Below are 18059 nucleotides of genomic sequence, written 5' to 3' on the forward strand. Positions count from 1 at the left end.
GAAGTACAGTGGCACAATCTCGGTTCACTACAACTTCTGCCTCCTGGGTTCAAGTGATTCTCCTGCCTCAGCCTCCCAAGTAGCTGGGATTACACAGGCATGTGCCACCACACCTTGCTAAATGTTCGTATTTAGTAGAGATGGGGTTTCACCATGTTGGTCAGGGTGGTCTCAATCTCCTGACCTCGTGATCCGCTTGCCTCAGCTTCTCAAAGTGCTGGAATTACAGGCATGAGCCACTGTGCCCAGCCTACAAGTGATTCTTAAACAAAAGTCTTATGATTCCAATGTCAGAGAACCTGCCTATAGGAACAAAGGGGATGCAAATCAATTCTTTTATTTATTTCTTTTTTTCTTTGAATTTCCTTCCTCAGGTTAAAGCAAATCAATTCTTAAACAGTCTTACAACCCTAACTTCAGAAATCCTATCTATAGGAATAATGGGAATGCAAATGGTCAGCACCTGGTGCTACCTGACTTTTAGCAACAAGGAAGCGGGCCAAAGTACAGACTGATTAATACTTAGTTATGACTACATAGCTGTCCAGAACCCTACATGCAATTCTTGTCAATCCTGTGGGGGTGGTTTCATATATATATGTGTGTGTGTATATATATGTGTATATATATATTTATATATATAATCCTTTAATATGTTGTTGGATTAAATTTACTAATATTTTATAAATAATTTTTTAGTATGAGGGATATTAGCATATTATATAATTTATGAGGGATATTAGCATATTATTTTATTTATTTAATTTTGTAATATATTTGTCTAGTTTGTGGTTATTATGGCCACATAAAACAAATTGAGTAGCCAGGTGCAGTGGCTCAAGTGTGTAATCCTAGCCCTTTGGAAGACCGAGGTGAGCCCAGGAGTTTTAGATTCCTGCTTGAGCCCAGGAGTTTTAGACCAGCCTGGGCAACATGGCAAGACCTAGTCTCTACAAAAAAATTAAAAAAATTAGCCAGGCCTGGTGGTGCACGTCTGTGGTCCCAGCTTCTCAGGAGGTTGAGGCAGGATGATGGCTTGAGCCCAGGAGGTCAAGGCTCCAGTGAGCTGTATTCACACTACTGCACCCTACCTTGGGCAAGATAATGAGATTCTGTTTCAAGAAAAGAAAAAACAGCTGGGTGCAGTGGCTCCTGCCTGTAATCCCAGCACTTTGGAAGGCCGAGGCAGGTGGATCACCTGAGGTCAGGAGTTCAAGACCAGCCTGGCCAACATGGTGAAACCCCGTTTCTACTAAAAATACAAAAAAAATTAGCCGGGCGTGGTGGCAGGCACCTGTAATCCCAGCTACTTGGGAGGCTGAGTCAGGAGAATTGCTTGAACCTGGGAGGCAGAGGTTGCAGTGAGCCTAGATTGCGCCATTGCACTCCAGCCTGGGCAACAAGAGCAAAACTCCGTCTAAAAAAAAAAAAAACAAAAAAGAAAGAAAGAACAAAAAACAAATTGGGGTTGAGCTCAGTGGCTCACTCTTGTAATCCCAGCACTTTGGGAGGTCAAGACAGGAGGATCACTTGAGCTTAGGAGTTTGAGACCAGTCTGGGCAACAGACGGAGACCCCATCTCTAAAAATGAGGAGTTGTTCTTTTCTCCTCTTTTTTTGAAAGAGTTTATATATGATTGATGTTATTTATTTCCTGAATATTTAAAAATTTTCAGCACTGAAACTGGGGTTTCTTCATGGAAATATTTTTTTCTTTTTTGAGACAGGGTTTTGTTTTGTTTTGTTTGTTTTGAGACAGAGTTTCACTCTTGTCACTCAGGCTGGAGGGCAATGGCACAATCTCAGCTCACTACAACCTCTACCTCCCAGGCTCAATCTATTCTACTGCCTTAGCCCCTCAAGTAGCTAAGTACCAAGGACCACAGGTACCCACTGCCACGCCCGGTTAATTTTTGTATTTTCTGTAGAGATGAGGTGTCACCATGTTGCCCAGGCTGGTCTTGAACCCCTGGGCTCAAGCCATTGACCCACCTTGGCCTCCCAAAGTGCTGGGATTACAGGCGTGAGCCTCTGTGCCTGGCCTCTTTATTTATTTTTAATAATGTCAATACTCTTAAAATATAAAAGCTGAATTTAGATAGAAGTTATGCTATCACATGAAATGACAGGAGCTAGGGTTCTTTTTTTTTTTTTTTTTGAAACGGGGTCTCGCTCTGCCACCCAGCCTGGAGTGCAGTGGCACAATCACAGCTTATTGCAGCCTAAACTTCCCAGGCTCAAGTGATCCTCCCACCTTATCCACCTTACCCTCCCAAGTAGCTGGAACTACACAGGCACCACCATACCCAGCTAATTTTTCTTCTTTCTTTCTTTTTTTTCTTTTCTTTTCTTTTTTTTTGAGACACAGGGTCTCCTTATGTTGTGTGGCCTGGTCTCAAACCTCTGGGTTCAAGCACTCCTCCCACCTCAGCCTCCCATCGTGCTGGAATTACAGGCATGAGTCATCACACTCAGCCTAGGGTTCTTATTTTTGGGTAAAATGCCTTCACAGCACTTCCTATTATCAGTTTTAAAGATCAGACTCTTCCTCCATGCCTCGCCGCTCTTCGGTTCTACTCTGTCCACTGCCATGGCCCAAGCTGACATCGTGCTGATCGGATTGGCAGTCATGGGCCAGAACTTAATTCTGACCATGAAAGACCATGGCTTTGTGGTCTGTGCTTTTAATAGGACTGTCTCCAAAGTGGATGATTTCTTGGCCAATGAGGCAAAGGGAACCAAAGTGGTGGGTGCCCAGTCCCTGAAAGAGATGGTCTCCAAGCTGAAGAAGCCCCAGCGGATCATCCTCCTGGTGAAGGCTGGGCAAGCTGTGGATTATTTCATCAAAAAACTGATACCATTGTTGGACATTGGTGACATCATCATTGATGGAGGAAATTCTGAATATAGGGACACCACAAGACGGTGCCAAGACCTCAAGGCCAAGGGAATTTTATTTGTGGGGAGCGGAGTCAGTGGTGGAGAGGAAGGGGCCTGGTATGGCTCATTGCTCACGCCAGGAGGGAACAAAGAAGCATGGCCCCACATCAAGACCATCTTCCAAGGCGTTGCTGCAAAAGTAGGAACCCTGCTGTGACTGGGTGGGAGATGAGGGAGCAGGCCACTTTGTGAAGATGGCGCACAACAGGATAGAGTATGGGGACATGCAGCTGATCTGTGAGGCATACCACCTGATGAAAGACGTGCTGGGCATGGCACAGGACAAGATGGCCCAGGCCTTTGAGGATTGGAATAAGACAGAGCTAGACTCATTCCTGATTGAAATCACAGCCAATATTCTCAAGTTCCAAGGTGCTGATGGCAAACACTTGCTGCCAAAGATCAGGGACAGTGCAGGGCAGAAGGGCATGGGGAAGTGGACCACCATCTCTGCCCTGGAGTACGGCATACCCGTCACCCTCATTGGAGAAGCCGTCTTTGCTCGGTGCCTGTCATCTCTGAAGGATGGGAGAATTCAAGCTAGCAAAAAGCTGAAGGGTCCCCAAAAGTTCCAGTTTGATGGTGATAAGAAATCATTCCTGGAGGATATTCAGAATGTCCCTCTACGCTTCCAAGATCATCTCTTATGCTCAAGGCTTTACGCTGCTAAGGCAGGGAGCCACCGAGTTTGGCTGGACCCTCAATTACGGTGACATTGCCCTGATGTGGAGAGGGGGCTGCATTATTAGAAGTGTATTCCTAGGAAAGATAAAGGATGCGTTTGATCGAAACCCAGAACCTCAGAACCTCCTACTGGACGACTTCTTAAGTCAGCTGTTGAGAACCGCTAGGACTCTTGGTGGCGGGCAGTCAGCACTGGGGTCCAGGCTGGCATTCCCATGCCCTGTTTTGTCACTGCCCTCTCCTTCTATGACAAGTACAGACACGAGATGCTTCCAGCCAACCTCATCCAGGCTCAGCGGGATTCCTTTGGGGCTCACACCTATGAACTCTTGGCCAAACCAGGGCAGTTTATCCACACCAACTGGACAGGCCACGGTGGCAGTGTATCATCCTCGTCATACAATGCCTGATGATGATGATGCTGCTCCTGTCACCCTCCACGATTCCACAGACCAGGACATTCCATGAGCCTCATGGCACTGCCAGCTGGCCCTTTTTTTTTTTTGAGACGGAGTCTCGCTCTGTCGCCCAGGCTGGAGTACAGTGGCGCGATCTTGGCTCACTGCAAGCTCCACCTCCCGGGTTCACGCCATTCTCCTGCCTCAGCCTCCCGAGTAGCTGGGACTACAGGCGCCCGCCACCACGCCCGGCTAATTTTTTGTATTTTTAGTAGAGACGGGGTTTCACCATGTTAGCCAGGATGGTCTCGATCTCCTGACATCATGATCCTCCCGCCTCGGTCTCCCAAAGTTCTGGGATTACAGGCATGAGCCACCCCTGGCCCAGATCTTTTTAAAAAGTGTTGTAAGAGACTCCTGAGGAAGGCACACAGTTTATTTGTAAAGTAGCTCTGTAAGAGCCGCTGTGCCCTCTGCCCTTGCCTCTTGGGACTGACCAGGAGCTGTTCATGTGTGTGAGAGTGGGAACCACCTCCCTGCAGCAGTGGCTTCCGCATGCCCCATGTGCTGGTGTGGTTCCCATCATGCAGACGGGAAGGGTCTTTGTGCACTCTGATCAATTGGAACCTCTGTATCATGCGGCTGAATTCCCTTTTTCCTTTACTCAATAAAAGCTACATCAGACTGATGATAAAGAAAGAAAGAAAGATCAACACTGATTCTCCCTGGGTAGCCAATTGAGGTAGTTTGGATAATTTAGTTCTTTCTTTATCCACTTTTATTGCTGATCCTCTAGTTTCAAAAATAAGTAAATTTAAAAATAAAACAAAAAAGGCCAGGTGTGGTGGCTCACGCCTGTAATCCCAGCACTTTGGGAGACCAAGGTGGGCGGATCACTTGAGGTCAGGAGTTTCAGACCAGCCTGGCCAATATGGTGAAACCCAATGTCTACTAAAAATACAAAAATTAGCTGGACGTGTGGCGGGCACCTGTAGTCCCAGCTACTTGGGAGGCTGAGGCAGGAGAATCGCTTGAACCTGGGATGCGGAGGTTGCAAGTGAGCCGAGATTGCACCACTGCACTCCAGGCTGGGCAACAGATTGAGTCTCCGTCTCAAAAAAATAAGGCCAGGCGTGGTGGTTCACACCTGTAATCCCAGCACTTTAGGAGGCCAAGGCGGGGGGATCACCCGAGATTGGGAGTTTGAGACCAGCCTGACCAACATGGAGAAACCCCATCTACTGAAAATACAAAATTAGCCAGGAGTGGTGGCACATGCCTGTAATCCCAGCTACTTGGGAGGCTGAGGCAGGAGAATTGCTTGAACCCAGGAGGCAGAGGTTGCAGTGAGCTGAGATTGCACCATTGCGCTCCAGCCTGGGCAACAAGAGCAAAACTCTGTTTCAAAAAAAAAAAAAAAATTAACCAGGCATGGTGGCACATGCCTGTAATCCCAGCTTACTCTCAGGAGGCTGAGGCAGGAGAATTGCTTGAACCCAAGAGGCAGAGGTTGCAGTGAGCTGAGATGGCACCACTGCACTGCAGCCTGGGGGACAGCGAGACTTCCACTCAAAAACAAACAAACAAACAAACAAAAAACCAATTTAGTCATAGTTATTGGATAGTTCAGGCCAAAACAGGTCATTTGGCTTGAATTACATGGTTTCCTTTTCCCAGTTTAATTATTCTACCTTGTCTGGGTGTGGATCCTATCTTAAAGTTGCTGGCACGGAAAGGCAAATGAGAGGTAAAATGACTCAATTCACTAAGATAAATTCACCTTGGACTTTAACTCACTGTATTAGTCCATTCTCACGCTGTTAATAAAGACATACCCTAGACTGGGTAATCTATAAAGGAAAGAAGTTTAATTGACTCACAGTTCCACAGGGCTGGGGAGGCCTCAGGAAACTTAAAATCATGGTGGAAGGGGAAGCAAACATTTCCTTCTGTACATGGCAGCAGAAAGGAGAAGAAGAAGAAGGAAGCCACTTATAAAACCATCAGATCTCATGAGAACTGACTATCATGAGAACAGGATGGGGGAAACCATCCCCATGGGTCATTTATCTCCACCTGGTCCCTCCCACACATGTGGCAATGATGCAAACTCTAATTCAAGATGATATTTGGGTTGGAACACATCCAAACCATATCAATCACTTTCCATTTAAAACTATGTTTATAAAGACACCAAAGGGAACAAAAGTATTAATAATATATGTAACCCAAAATAAGCTCTGGGTATTTATTTACTTTTGCTTGAAGATTATGGTTTACCTGTGTAAGCAATGCTCTAGAGATAATCAGACTATCAGAAGACAGAATCCCTATGCCAGTCTTCCTCATTCATTCCCTGGGCAAGTCCCTTAATCTACATATATCTAAATTCTCTATTTTTTTAAAAAAAGATGATACATATCTAAATATTATATTTACTTTTGTCCATTAATTAAAATTCTGAAAACAGAGACAGACGTGGCGGCCGCGGCTCCGTGGGCTCTGGTAGCTCCCACCTCCCCAGCGCTGGCGGCACACCCACGCCAGCCCGGAGGAGCAGAGGATATTGCAAAGGATACAGATGAAGAGATGCATAGACCAGGTATGGGAGGAGTGCAGAGCTTCCATGCCATACCTAGGTGCCACCCTTCAAGAACCTTCATGTGTTCAGCCATCCAGAAGCTTCCTGAACCTGTCCTTTTATGTTTGTCTGGAGGATTCATTATGGAGACACGATTGACTAAATGATTGGCCATTGGTGATAAACTTAACCTTCAGTCCCCTCCCGGGACTGATCCTGCCTTTGCCTTTCTGGTGACCAACCCCATCCTGAAGTTGCCTAGGGGCTGCCAGCCCTCAGTCAATCATTCACAGGCAAAAAGACATCACTGTGGAGATTCCAAGGATTTTAGTCTTCATTTCTGTGTCGGGCACAGTGCTAAGTGCTAGGTGTTCAATGGTGATGAAGCAGATGGAGGTTATCAAACTTGTGGACCAGAGCCTCATGTAACAAACGTGGACCTCACTGTAGCCTAGTCATGGCTTCCAGCTTTTTGGATCTGAGCCTCCAAAGGAGGAAATGACCGTTCAGGGTTCTTGCTCCAGCTTGATTATGGAAACTGAACCTTCACTGGGTGTGCACTTACCAAGGACAGGAAAGTTTCTCTCTTTGAAGGGCTTTAAATATGTAACAAAGAAAAATGACGACTTTATCTATCAGATAGCAGATGAAAAACATTGTGAAAAATTACTTAGAGGCAGAAATCAAAGTCCGGGAGGCCACCTCCAATGACCCATGGGGCCCATCCAGCTCTCTGATGACCGAGATTGCGGACCTGACCTACAACATGGTGGCCTTCTCGGAGATCATGAGCATGATGTGGAAGCGGCTCAATGACCATAGCAAGAACTGGCAGCATGTGTACAAGGAGCTGCTGCTGCTGGACTACCTCATCAAGACAGGCTCCGAGTGCATGGCCCAGCAGTGCCGTGAGATCATCTTTGCCATCCAGACCCTGAAGGACTTCCAGTACATTGACCAAGATGGCAAGGACCAGGGCATCAACGTGCATGAGAAGTCAAAGCAACTGGTGGCCCTCCTCAAAGATGAGGAATGACTGAAAGCTGAGGGGGCCCAGGCTCTCAAAACCAAAGAGCACATGGCCGAGGTTGCCACTGGCATGGGCAGCAACCAGATCACCTTGGGTGAGGCTCCAGCCAGCCCAACCTCTCCACCAGCCACTCGGAGCAGGAGTATGGTAAGGCCAGGTGTCCCTGGGCTCCTACCATGGCTGTGAGTAATGGAAGTGCTTCTCACCCTTTGCTAGAGCAGCAGCAATGGGTGACAGGTGGGATGGGTGTCCCCAGGCTTAGGGAGTGGTGGCCCCCGCAGAGCTTGAATCTATCCTCGGTACTGAGCCTTTGGCAGCCCAGGCAAATTGTCCTTGGTCTGGATTGAGTTTGGTTATAAAGGGACTTTTAGCCCCTTGGCTGCTCTGGTTCAGGGGTCTCTAAGGCCCTTTGCTGCTCTGTGGGTCTCATTCTGTACATCTGGGCAGAAGGTGGGCAGAGGCAGGTCTTGTCTGCTTCCTCCTCAGAGCGGGTCTGGCAGCAAAGGGTTGTCCTGCTGCATATCCAATGGGGAGTTGACTCTGGTAGCCAGGAGGAAACAAATGCTTTTTCTTGATAATCTTGTTTCTTTTTTTTCTGAGACAGAGTCTCACCCTGTTGCCCAGGCTGGAGTGCAATGGCACAATCTCGGCTCACTGCAAACTCTCCCTCCTGGGTTTAAATGATTCTCCTGCCTCAGCCATCCGAGTAGCTGGGATTACAGGCACCCACCACCACGCCCAGCTATTCTTCGTATTTTTAGTAAAGACAGGGTTTCACCATGTTGGCTAGGGTGGTCTGGAACTCCTGACCTCGTGATCCACCTGCCTTGGCCTCCCAAAGTGCTGGGATTATAGATGTGAGCCACTGCACCTGGCTGATAATCTTGTTTGTTTAATCTCATATTAAATGTCTTTCCACTGACTGAAAAAAGTAATACATAAAAATAAAATACTGAAAACAGTAAGAAGCATACTTTCTATAAAGGTCTAAGGTTCTAAAATTCTTTTCCTGTTCTTCAAACTCTGTGGTAAGTTAAGAAAACTGGTGAGGTGTGGTGGCTTACACCTGTAATCCTAGCACTTTGGGAGGCCGAGGCAGGTGGATCACCTGAGGTCTGGAGTTCGAGACCAGCCTGGCCAACGTGGTGAAACCTCGTTTCTACTAAAAATACAAAAATTAGCTGGGTGTGGTGGCATGCGCCTATAATCCCAGCTACTTGGGAGGCTGAGGCAGGAGAATTGCTTAACCCAGGAAGCAGAGGGTGCAGTGGAGATTGCACCATTGCACTCCAGCCTGGGCAACAGGGCAAAAACTCTGTCTCAAAAAAAAAAAGAAGACTTCTGCTTAATTCTTAGAACTCCAAGTAGACATCCTTGAATAATGATAGCTACCATTTACAGAGTGTTTACCTAAATCCAAGCAATATCAAAGTGTTCTACATGTATTGATTCATTGAAACTTCACAACAATTCTCAGAGGTAGGTCTTATTATTCACAACCAAGGAAACAAAGGCACAAAATTCATTGACTTCCCTCAGAAATCCCCTGTAGTAAGTGGCAGACTTAGAATTTAAACAGTATGGCTTGACTCCCTACTGTTACTTTTTTTTTTTTTTTTTTTTTTTTTTAGATAGGGTCTCGGCCGGGCGCGGTGGCTCACGCCTGTAATCCCAGCACTTTGGGAGGCCGAGGCGGGCGGATCACGAGGTCAGGAGATCGAGACCATCCTGGCTAACACGGTGAAACCCCGTCTCTACTAAAAATACAAAAAAATTAGCCGGGCGTGGTAGCGGGCGCCTGTAGTCCCAGCTACTCGGGAGGCTGAGGCAGGAGAATGGCGTGAACCCGGGAGGCGGAGCTTGCAGTGAGCCGAGATCGCGCCACTGCACTCCAGCCTGGGCGACAGAGCGAGACTCCGTCTCAAAAAAAAAAAAAAAAAAAAAAAAGATAGGGTCTCACCCTGTCTCCCAGGCTGGAGTACCATGGCATAATTTCAGCTCACTGCAGCCTCGACATTCTGGGCTCACACGATGCTCCCACCTCAGCCTTCCAGGTAGCTGGGAATACAGGCACACACCACCACACCCAGCTATTGTATTTTTTAGTAGAGACAGGGTTTCGCCATGTTGCCCAGGCTGGTCTCAAACTCAGGGACTCAAGCAACCTGCCCACCTCAGCCTTTCAGAGTATTGGGATTACAAGTGTGAGCCACAGCACCTGGCCAACTCCATACTCTTATCCATTATATACTATATCCTTTCTGTTGCCACAATGCTTCATAATGTCATAACTGGTATTTTGGCTATATCCTTAATAAATACTTGTTAAGTGGGTCTGAATATAATTCTTAATATGCATTTGAGAAATAATAGAGTTGGGATTTTCAGAGAAAGACCTTAAGTTGTAAGACTGTTAATTTGTGGCCATTAGTATATATTCATTGTGATATATAATGAGAATGCTGTTTCTTTGGATATAGTTGAAGAGAGCTGGCCAGCTTTTGCATGCCCTGATAATCTGACCTTCTCTTGTCCAAAAATACACACCTTCTTCAGCACATTCCTTTATGTATGATTTTAAACTCCCCTCCATTTTCCCACTCTTCTATACGAATATTTTTGGGCCGGGTGCAGAGGCTCACGCCTGTAATCCCAGCACTTTGGGAAGCCGAGGTGGGTGGATCACAAGGTCAGGAGTTTGAGACAAGCCTGACCAACATGGTGGAACCCCATCTCTACTAAAAATACAAAAATTAGCTGGGCCTGGTGGCGGGCGCCTGTAGTCCCAGCTACTCGGGAGGCTGAGGCAGGGGAATCGCTTGAACCTGGGAGGTGGAGATTGCAGTGAGCCAAGACTGCCATTGCACTCCAGCCTGGGTGACAAGAGCAAAACTCCATCTGAGACGGAGTCTCACTCTGTCGCCCAGGCTGGAGTGCAATGGTGCCATCTTGCCATCTGGGATTACAGGCGTGAGCCACTGCACCCGGCCAAAGGCTTTTAGTTATTAATTTCAAAAATAATACTCAACATTTCTGCTTTAGTTTGAGGAATCACTGGCACAAGACCTAAAACTACATTAACATAAAGTTTATTAGAATAAACCAGAATAAATATATAAAATGCATCCTAGACCCTTCATGCTTTTAAGCATTTGAGTGAGTGTCCTGACCAAACTCTCTTTGGACAATATTCTGCACCACAGAATTACAAACTCTAACTTTCCAAACTACACAGTAGGCTAGAATGTGAGGTTGGGAACATGATCTTTGTATTAGTTATTGCAGGAGTAAAATGCAGACAACATCACGGACACCCACTGAATTCACTGACCTTTAATGACATTTGATACTCTGAATTTGGCAGTCAGCAAGCAGGTTTGGGGCTTCAAAAAATTCAAGAAAACATTAACATTTCTACAATGTTATGTTTGGTCCCATAAAAAATGTGAAAGAATTTTGAAAAATATAAGATAGCATTGAGACAAAAAGTAGTATTATTACCATCATCAGAATCTGTTAAGTGTCTCCATTTTCAACATCAATAGATTGAAATCTGATTATACAATTCTCCTTTCATCCATCTAAGTGTCCTTCCAGAAAGGGAAAGACACTTGCTTTTTCCACAGTCTCCTTGCATGCATCTTTGCACAATCTCAGCTGCTCTGCTAAAGGTTCTAACCACCACTTTCTGTGACACCTGCCAGTCCTCCCCCTCTCCTGCTGATCTGCATCCTCCTACTTCTCTCCTCCCTGCCCCACCCCCACGTATGCATTGCCTGGATCCTATGACCCTCACACTCATCCCTCACTCAGAGCAGTGCATCCGTGAGTAATACTTTCTAGAGGCACTCTGCCCATCCACTGGATGCGATATACATAGGATATGATTTCCATCCTCCTTCTGAAAGTCAGAGAGCACTTCCCAGGATGATTCTCTGAAAACTGATAGCAGGTTTTCTTCCAGAAAATTGCAGGACAGGTTGAACACAATCTATTTAAAAAAAAAAATACACTTGAAGTTTCAATTTTTAAAAAGCTGAAAAGCTATATTTCTGGCTCTGTAAGTAATCCATATCTCTGAACTGTGTCCTTAAGGTCATGAGATATTTTATAGTATTTATCCTTGGAAATATACATCAGAAATATGAATGAGATCAGGCACAACTTGCAATTAGTTAAGAGCAGTGAGTAACAGGGTTTCAAAGAAAATACCTAGGTTTATGTCAACTTATATAAGCTAAAGCTTTTCAAATGTATTGTAGAACTACAAATTGTGGCCTAAGTTTTCATCAGATTCTGAGTTTCACATTGACTAAAGATCAAGAAGGAACATAAAATCTAATATTCAAAATAGAATTAAAAGCTACATGCCAGGCCCGGTGGCTCACCCCTGTAATCCCAGCACTTTGGGAGGCTGAGGTGGGTGGATCACTTGAGGTCAGGAGTTCGAGACCAGCCTGGCCAATATGGTGAAACCCTGTCTCTACTAAAATTACAAAAATTAGCCAGTGTGGTGGTGGGCACCTGTAGTCCCAGCTACTTGAGAGGCTGAGGTGGGAGAATTGCTTGAACCCAGGAGGCAAAGGTTGCAGTGAGCTGAGATTGTGCTACTGCATTCCAGCCTAGGCGACAGAGTGAGACTCTGTCTCAAAAAAAGTTACAATATTCCAGCAATGTGGTAGTCTAGTCTAAGCCTGTTTACTGCTGATAATCCAGAATTCATTGAATACCAAAGCAAAGACCTAATCTAGGTCTTAGATTGAGTTGAAACATGACTCCTCATGACTTCTAGCCTTTTCCTGGGTTTTACTTTCCATTGCGATATATAAAGAGAATGCTGTCTCTTTGGACATAGTTGAAGAGAGCTAGCTAGCTTTTGTGTGCCCTGATCATCTGCCTTTCTCTTACACACCTTTTTTTGGGGGGTGGGGGTGGAGGGCGGGGAGTCTCGTTCTGTTGCCCAGGCTGGAATGCAGTGGTGCGATCTTGGCTCACTGAAACCTCTTCCTCCCGGGTTCAAGCAATTCTCTGCCTCAGCCTCCCAAGTAGCTGGGATTACAGATGCCTGCCACTATGCCCAGCTAATTTTTGTATTTCTAGTAGAGATGAGGTTTCACTATCTTAGCCAGGCTGGTCTTGAACTCCTGACCTCGTGGTCCACCCGCCTTGGCCTCCCAAAGTGCTGGGATTGCAGTGATGAGCCACTGTGCCCGGCCCAAAATAAACACCTTCTTTAGCATGTTCGTTTATGTATGATTTTAAACTCCCTCTCCGTTTTCCCCCTCTCTTCTATAAGAATGTTTTTATTTGCCTGTGTTGCCCTAAAAATGCAATGCTTAGAATTGAACACGCAGTTCCAGATGAGATCTGACCAGTGTGAAGTACAATGCAATGTTCTCTTCTACCATCTTGACAGTGTACTTCTTATAATGTCATTTAACAAATAGAAAGTTAAAGAAAAAAGTTTTACAGCTATTGGAATGTATGTAGCTGGCAATCCAAAAGTATTTCTGAATGTTGTTAAACGAAAAGCCAGGCTGGGAATGGTGGCTCATGCCTGTAATCCCAGCACTTTAGGAGGCCATTGTGGGAGAATCACATGAGCCCGGGAATCAAGACCAGCCTGAGCAACATAGCAAGACCCCCTTCTCTACAAAAAAATTAAAAATTAGTCAGGGATGGTGGCATGCACCTGTAGTTCCAGCTACTCAGGAGGCTGAGGTGGGAGGAGTGCTTGAGCCCAGGAAGTCAAGGCTGCAGTGAGGTATAATCATGCCACTGCACTCTAGCCTGGCCAACAGAGTGAGACCAAAAGAAAGAATAAAGAAAAGAGACCGGGCACGGTGTCTCATGCCTGTAACACCAGCACTTTGGGAGTCCGAGGCAAATCACGAAGTCAAGAGGTCTAGACCATCCTGGCCAACATGGTGAAACCCCATCTCCACTAAAAATACAAAGAAAATGAGCTGGGCATGGTGGCACACGCCTGTAGTCCCACCTACTCTGGAGGCTGAGACAGGAGAATCCCTTGAACCCAGGAGGTGGAGGTTGCAGTGAGCTGAGATTGTGCTACTACACTCCAGCCTGGCAACAGAATGAGAATCCATCTCAAAAAAAAAAAAAAAGTAAATAAAATAAAAAACCAAAAATCTAACCAAACAAAACATGCCAGCTTTTCTATATTATTTATTTTTTGAGATGGAATCTCGTTCTGTCGCCCAGGCTAGAGTGCGGTGGCACAATCTTGGCTCACTGCAACCTCTGCCTCCTGGGTTCAAGCTATTCTTCTGCCTCAGTCTCCCAAGTGGTTGGGACTACAGGCAGCTGCCACCACATGCAGCTAATGTTTGTATTTTTAGTAGAGACAGGGTTTCACCATATTGGCCAGGCTGGTCTCGAACTCCTAACATTGTGATGCACCAGCCTCAGCCTCCCAAAGTGCTGGGATTACAGGCATGAGCCACTGCACCCGGCCTATTTTTGTTTTTAAGAAAACTTGCAGAACAAGGCCAGGCACTGTGGCTCAAACCTGGAACCCCAGTGCTTTGGAAAGCTGAGACAAGAAGATCACTTGAGGCCCAAAGTCCACCACCAGGATGGGCAACATAGTGAGACCCTGTCTCTGCCAAAAAAAAAAAAAATTTAAATTAACCAGTTGTGATGGCTTGCACCCATAGTCCTAGCTACTCATGAGACTGAGATGGGAAGTTTCTTGGGCCCAGGAGTTTGAGGCTGCAATGAGCTATAATGTGCCACTGTACCACAGCCTGAGTGATAGAGTAAGACACTGTCTCTTAAACAAACAGGCTGGGCTTGGTGGCTTATGCCTGTAATCCCAGCACTTTGGGAGGCCAAGGTGGGGAGATCACTTGAGGTCAGGAGTTCAAGACCAGCCTTGCCATGATTGTGAAACCCCATCTCTACTAAAAATACAAAAATTCACTGGACATGGTGGCACATGCCAGTAATCCCAGCTACTCAGTGTTGGAAATAAGAGCTCAGAGTTGTAAAGAAAATGAGCATTCAAATAAAGGATTTCTCAGCAAGGCAAATTTGCTTCTGTAGAAGGGTGCTGCTCATTCTTGTCACTGCAAGAGCACACTGAACAAAGAAGGGAATGGGTTTTTATCCCTAACACAGTCAGTCCCTACTACTGTGTCCAGTCCCCATTGGCTGGGGTCAGACTGCACAACCTAAGCTGATTCTGATTGGCTACATCAAAATGGAGCAGGGGTGGGAGCTACAGCGGTGGGAAGAGCAGTTTCAGAACTAAGGGTGCCAAATAATGCACAGATGTGGATTGTTACAGATTGGGAACGGATGTGGGTTACAGATTGGGAATGGATGTGGATTACAGATTGGGAATGGCTGGAAATTTTTTACCATAACTAGGGGCAAGGAGGCAAGGAAGGTAGGCTTTGAAAATAGAGGACAATGGATCTTTGAAGAGGAACTCAATGTTTCCTACTACTTCCCCCTCTTGATTTTCATAATTCTTCCTCTTCAAACTCTTTAACATGTCTTGACTCTGCTGTTCTGCTTGGTTTTCTAAAAGTAGGAGTTTATCTGAGTAAGGTGGGGGAGAATTAAAGGTTTTGGTGAGAGCTGTTTCTATAAGTCTCTGCACCAATCCATGAATACAGGGTATGATGCAGCATCCTACAAGAATAAGTACACCTATAACAATTGCAAGAGGTAAGGCCTTGTAATGCCTTTGTAATTGTTCCACTGGGGGCTATGTTATTAGGGATGGAATAAGGACAGGACAGACTGGTTGGTAAGCTCTTGGAAGGGCTTAAGCTCACTGCATCCCATTACGTCTCCAAGGAATGCTAAGTTTTCCTCCTGTCATGAGAGACAGGAGGTAAAATTGGCATCAGGAGACAGAGGCTGGATGGCCCTCGGAGGCTGACCCACAGGGTGTCAGACTTTAGGGAGTAGCAGAGAAAGAGATCAGCAGAATTCATTACCCCAGGCTGTGGGGTCTTGGAAGAGAGTTACCATAAAGCTCATGCCCTGTCGAATGGAAGACCATCCAAGTGGTCACTGGGTATGGAAGGGATAAAGGAGGTATAGGAGGGTTAAATTGTTATTAGCTTTAGTTTGGTAGGACTCTCCTCCGGAACAATGGTCCATGACTCTGGAAGTGGTGACACCTTCTTGACTCGGGTATGATGAGTCCATCCTCTTTCTGCTGTTTGGACTGCAGTCCCAGTGGTTACAAGCACTAGGTAGGGTGCTTCCCAAGCTGGTTCTAGTTTTCCTTCTTTCCAACTTTTGATGAGGACATAACCCCCAGGCTGATGCTGGTGTGCTGGGAACTCTAAGGGTGGCACCTGTGCTAAAAGACCTTTAGTTCTGAGAGAAGAGAAAGTGGAAGATAGACCAAGTATATAATTTCTGAGAAAGTGATCTTTTGTTTCAAACATAGGAATGTCGGCAGTGGAGTGTAAATAGGGCAGTCCATATAGCATCTCATAAGGAGATAAACCAACATCTTTCTGAGGGGCAGTTCAGATTCTTAGCAAGGCAATGAGTAGGCATCTAGTCCATGGCAACCGAATCTTTTAAGACTAATTTGGTTAAGTGACTCTTTATTTTCTCCACTCTTCCCCAATGAAGGTGGGTGCCAGGGAGTATGGTATTCCCATGTTATGTCTAGTGCTTGGGTTAATTTCTTAATGACATGCACAGTGAAATAAGTCCCATTATCTGAATCAATATTTTCTGTTAGTCCATACCTGGGTATAATATTTTCAATCAATGCTTTGACTACATTATTAAGTTGCACTTGAAAAGGGAATAGCTTCCACCCAGTGAGTAAGGTGATCTACTATCACTAATAAGTACTTTAGGCGAATGATTGAGGGCATTTCAGTGTAATCAACTTGGACACTTTGGAATGGTCTTAATCCTGGACTTCTTCACCAAGGGGTGGTTTTCTAAGGGTCTACTTATTAGTCTTTTTGCATATTAGGCAACTATCTGTAACTTGTCTTGCCAGAGTATAAATTCTTATACATCCATAAACCCTGAGAACTGCATCACACATAGCTTGAGGTCCCGTTTTGATGCAAGTGAGATAAGACTTCTCTCATGAGGGGTTTGGATAACATTTATCTTTGGTCTGGTAGCACCCATTTCCCTTCTGAATTTTCTTTGGCACCTATTTTCATTGATTTCTCCCTTTCGGTGGAAGAGAAGATGGGGACTGGTCAGGGGAGGAAGACAAGGGATTAGGTGAAAAACGGGTGTTTCAGAGGAAATGGCAGCTTGTTTGGCTATTTGATCTTCAAGGTTATTCCCTCGACTTTCAAAAGAAAGACCTTTTTGGTGTCCTGGGATATGGACAATAGCTGTCTCTTCTGGCAGCTGGAGGTTATCTAATACTTGAGTGATTAATTGCTTGTGGACAAGGTCTTGGCCTTTGCTATTGAGACCTCGTTCAGTCCAAATTTTCCACAGGTGTGAGCTACCCCGCCTCCAAGGCATACTTGGAATCAGTATAAATAGTCCCTTCCTGGTTTTGCAAGTGTTTCAAAGCCTGATTTAATGCAAACAATTCACAAGTTTGGGTGGACGAATTATTAGCCAATCTTCCTGACTATATTTCTGCAAGAGCTTCCCCATCAACTACTGAATACCCATTATGTCTCTTTCCTTCAATTACCCAGGAAGGGCCATCTATAAATAAATGCTGTCCTGTTTTGAAAGGGGTCTCTCTTAAATTGGGCCTGACTTTTGTGTGATAATCAATTAAATCTAAACACTGATGCTCAGGTCCTTTTAGATTTGGATTTCCTGTTAGAAAACCTGCTGAGTTAAGCGAGTTATCAGTGGTTAGTGTTAAATCATCTCTTTCTAATAGGATAGCTTCATACGCTAAAATCCTTGAGTCAGTGAGCCACCTTCCTGCTTTCTGGTTTAAAATAGCTCTAACTTGATGGAGTGTGCTTACAACCAAAATTCCCCCAAAAATTAGCTTTCTGCTTTCTTCAGTTAACAAAGCAGTGGCTGCAATAGATTGAACACATTCTGGCCATCCACAGGTTACGGGGTCTAAAACCTTTGATAGAAAGGCTACAGGTTGCCAGTGGCCCCCATGTTCTTGGGTAAGTACCCCTAAAGCTACCCCCTTGTTTACATTAACAAAGAGGTAAAATGGCTTTTCTAGGAGTTCCTGCTTAGTTTTAGGCAAAGTTAGGGATACAATTCCTTCAACTCGCTCAGGTCCTATCCTTCGTTTGTCCTTACTTATTAAGTGCCCTTACTTATTAAGAGCCTAACTTCAGGCTCTACAAATTGGAGTTTTCCCTTTGAAACCTGTAAGCCTTTTTATCCGAAATGGTTAAGGAGGCCAATGGAGAGTAATTTCAGTGGGCCTTATCCTTTGGAGCCCCCTGCTGGAAGGTGGATAACATAATACT

The 18059-nt window shown here is 45.4% G+C and overlaps 2 pseudogenes; both read left to right on the forward strand.

Moving 5' to 3' along the window:
- The first annotated feature begins 743 nt into the window (after positions 1 to 743).
- Positions 744 to 5820, forward strand: LOC100992501 (6-phosphogluconate dehydrogenase, decarboxylating-like; annotated as a pseudogene).
- A 1401-nt stretch (positions 5821 to 7221) lies between these two features.
- Positions 7222 to 7979, forward strand: LOC100974200 (epsin-2-like; annotated as a pseudogene).
- The last annotated feature ends 10080 nt before the right edge of the window (positions 7980 to 18059 follow it).

This window comes from Pan paniscus, chromosome 17 (assembly GCF_029289425.2).
Source record: "Pan paniscus chromosome 17, NHGRI_mPanPan1-v2.0_pri, whole genome shotgun sequence".
NCBI classification, from domain to species: Eukaryota; Metazoa; Chordata; class Mammalia; order Primates; family Hominidae; genus Pan; species Pan paniscus.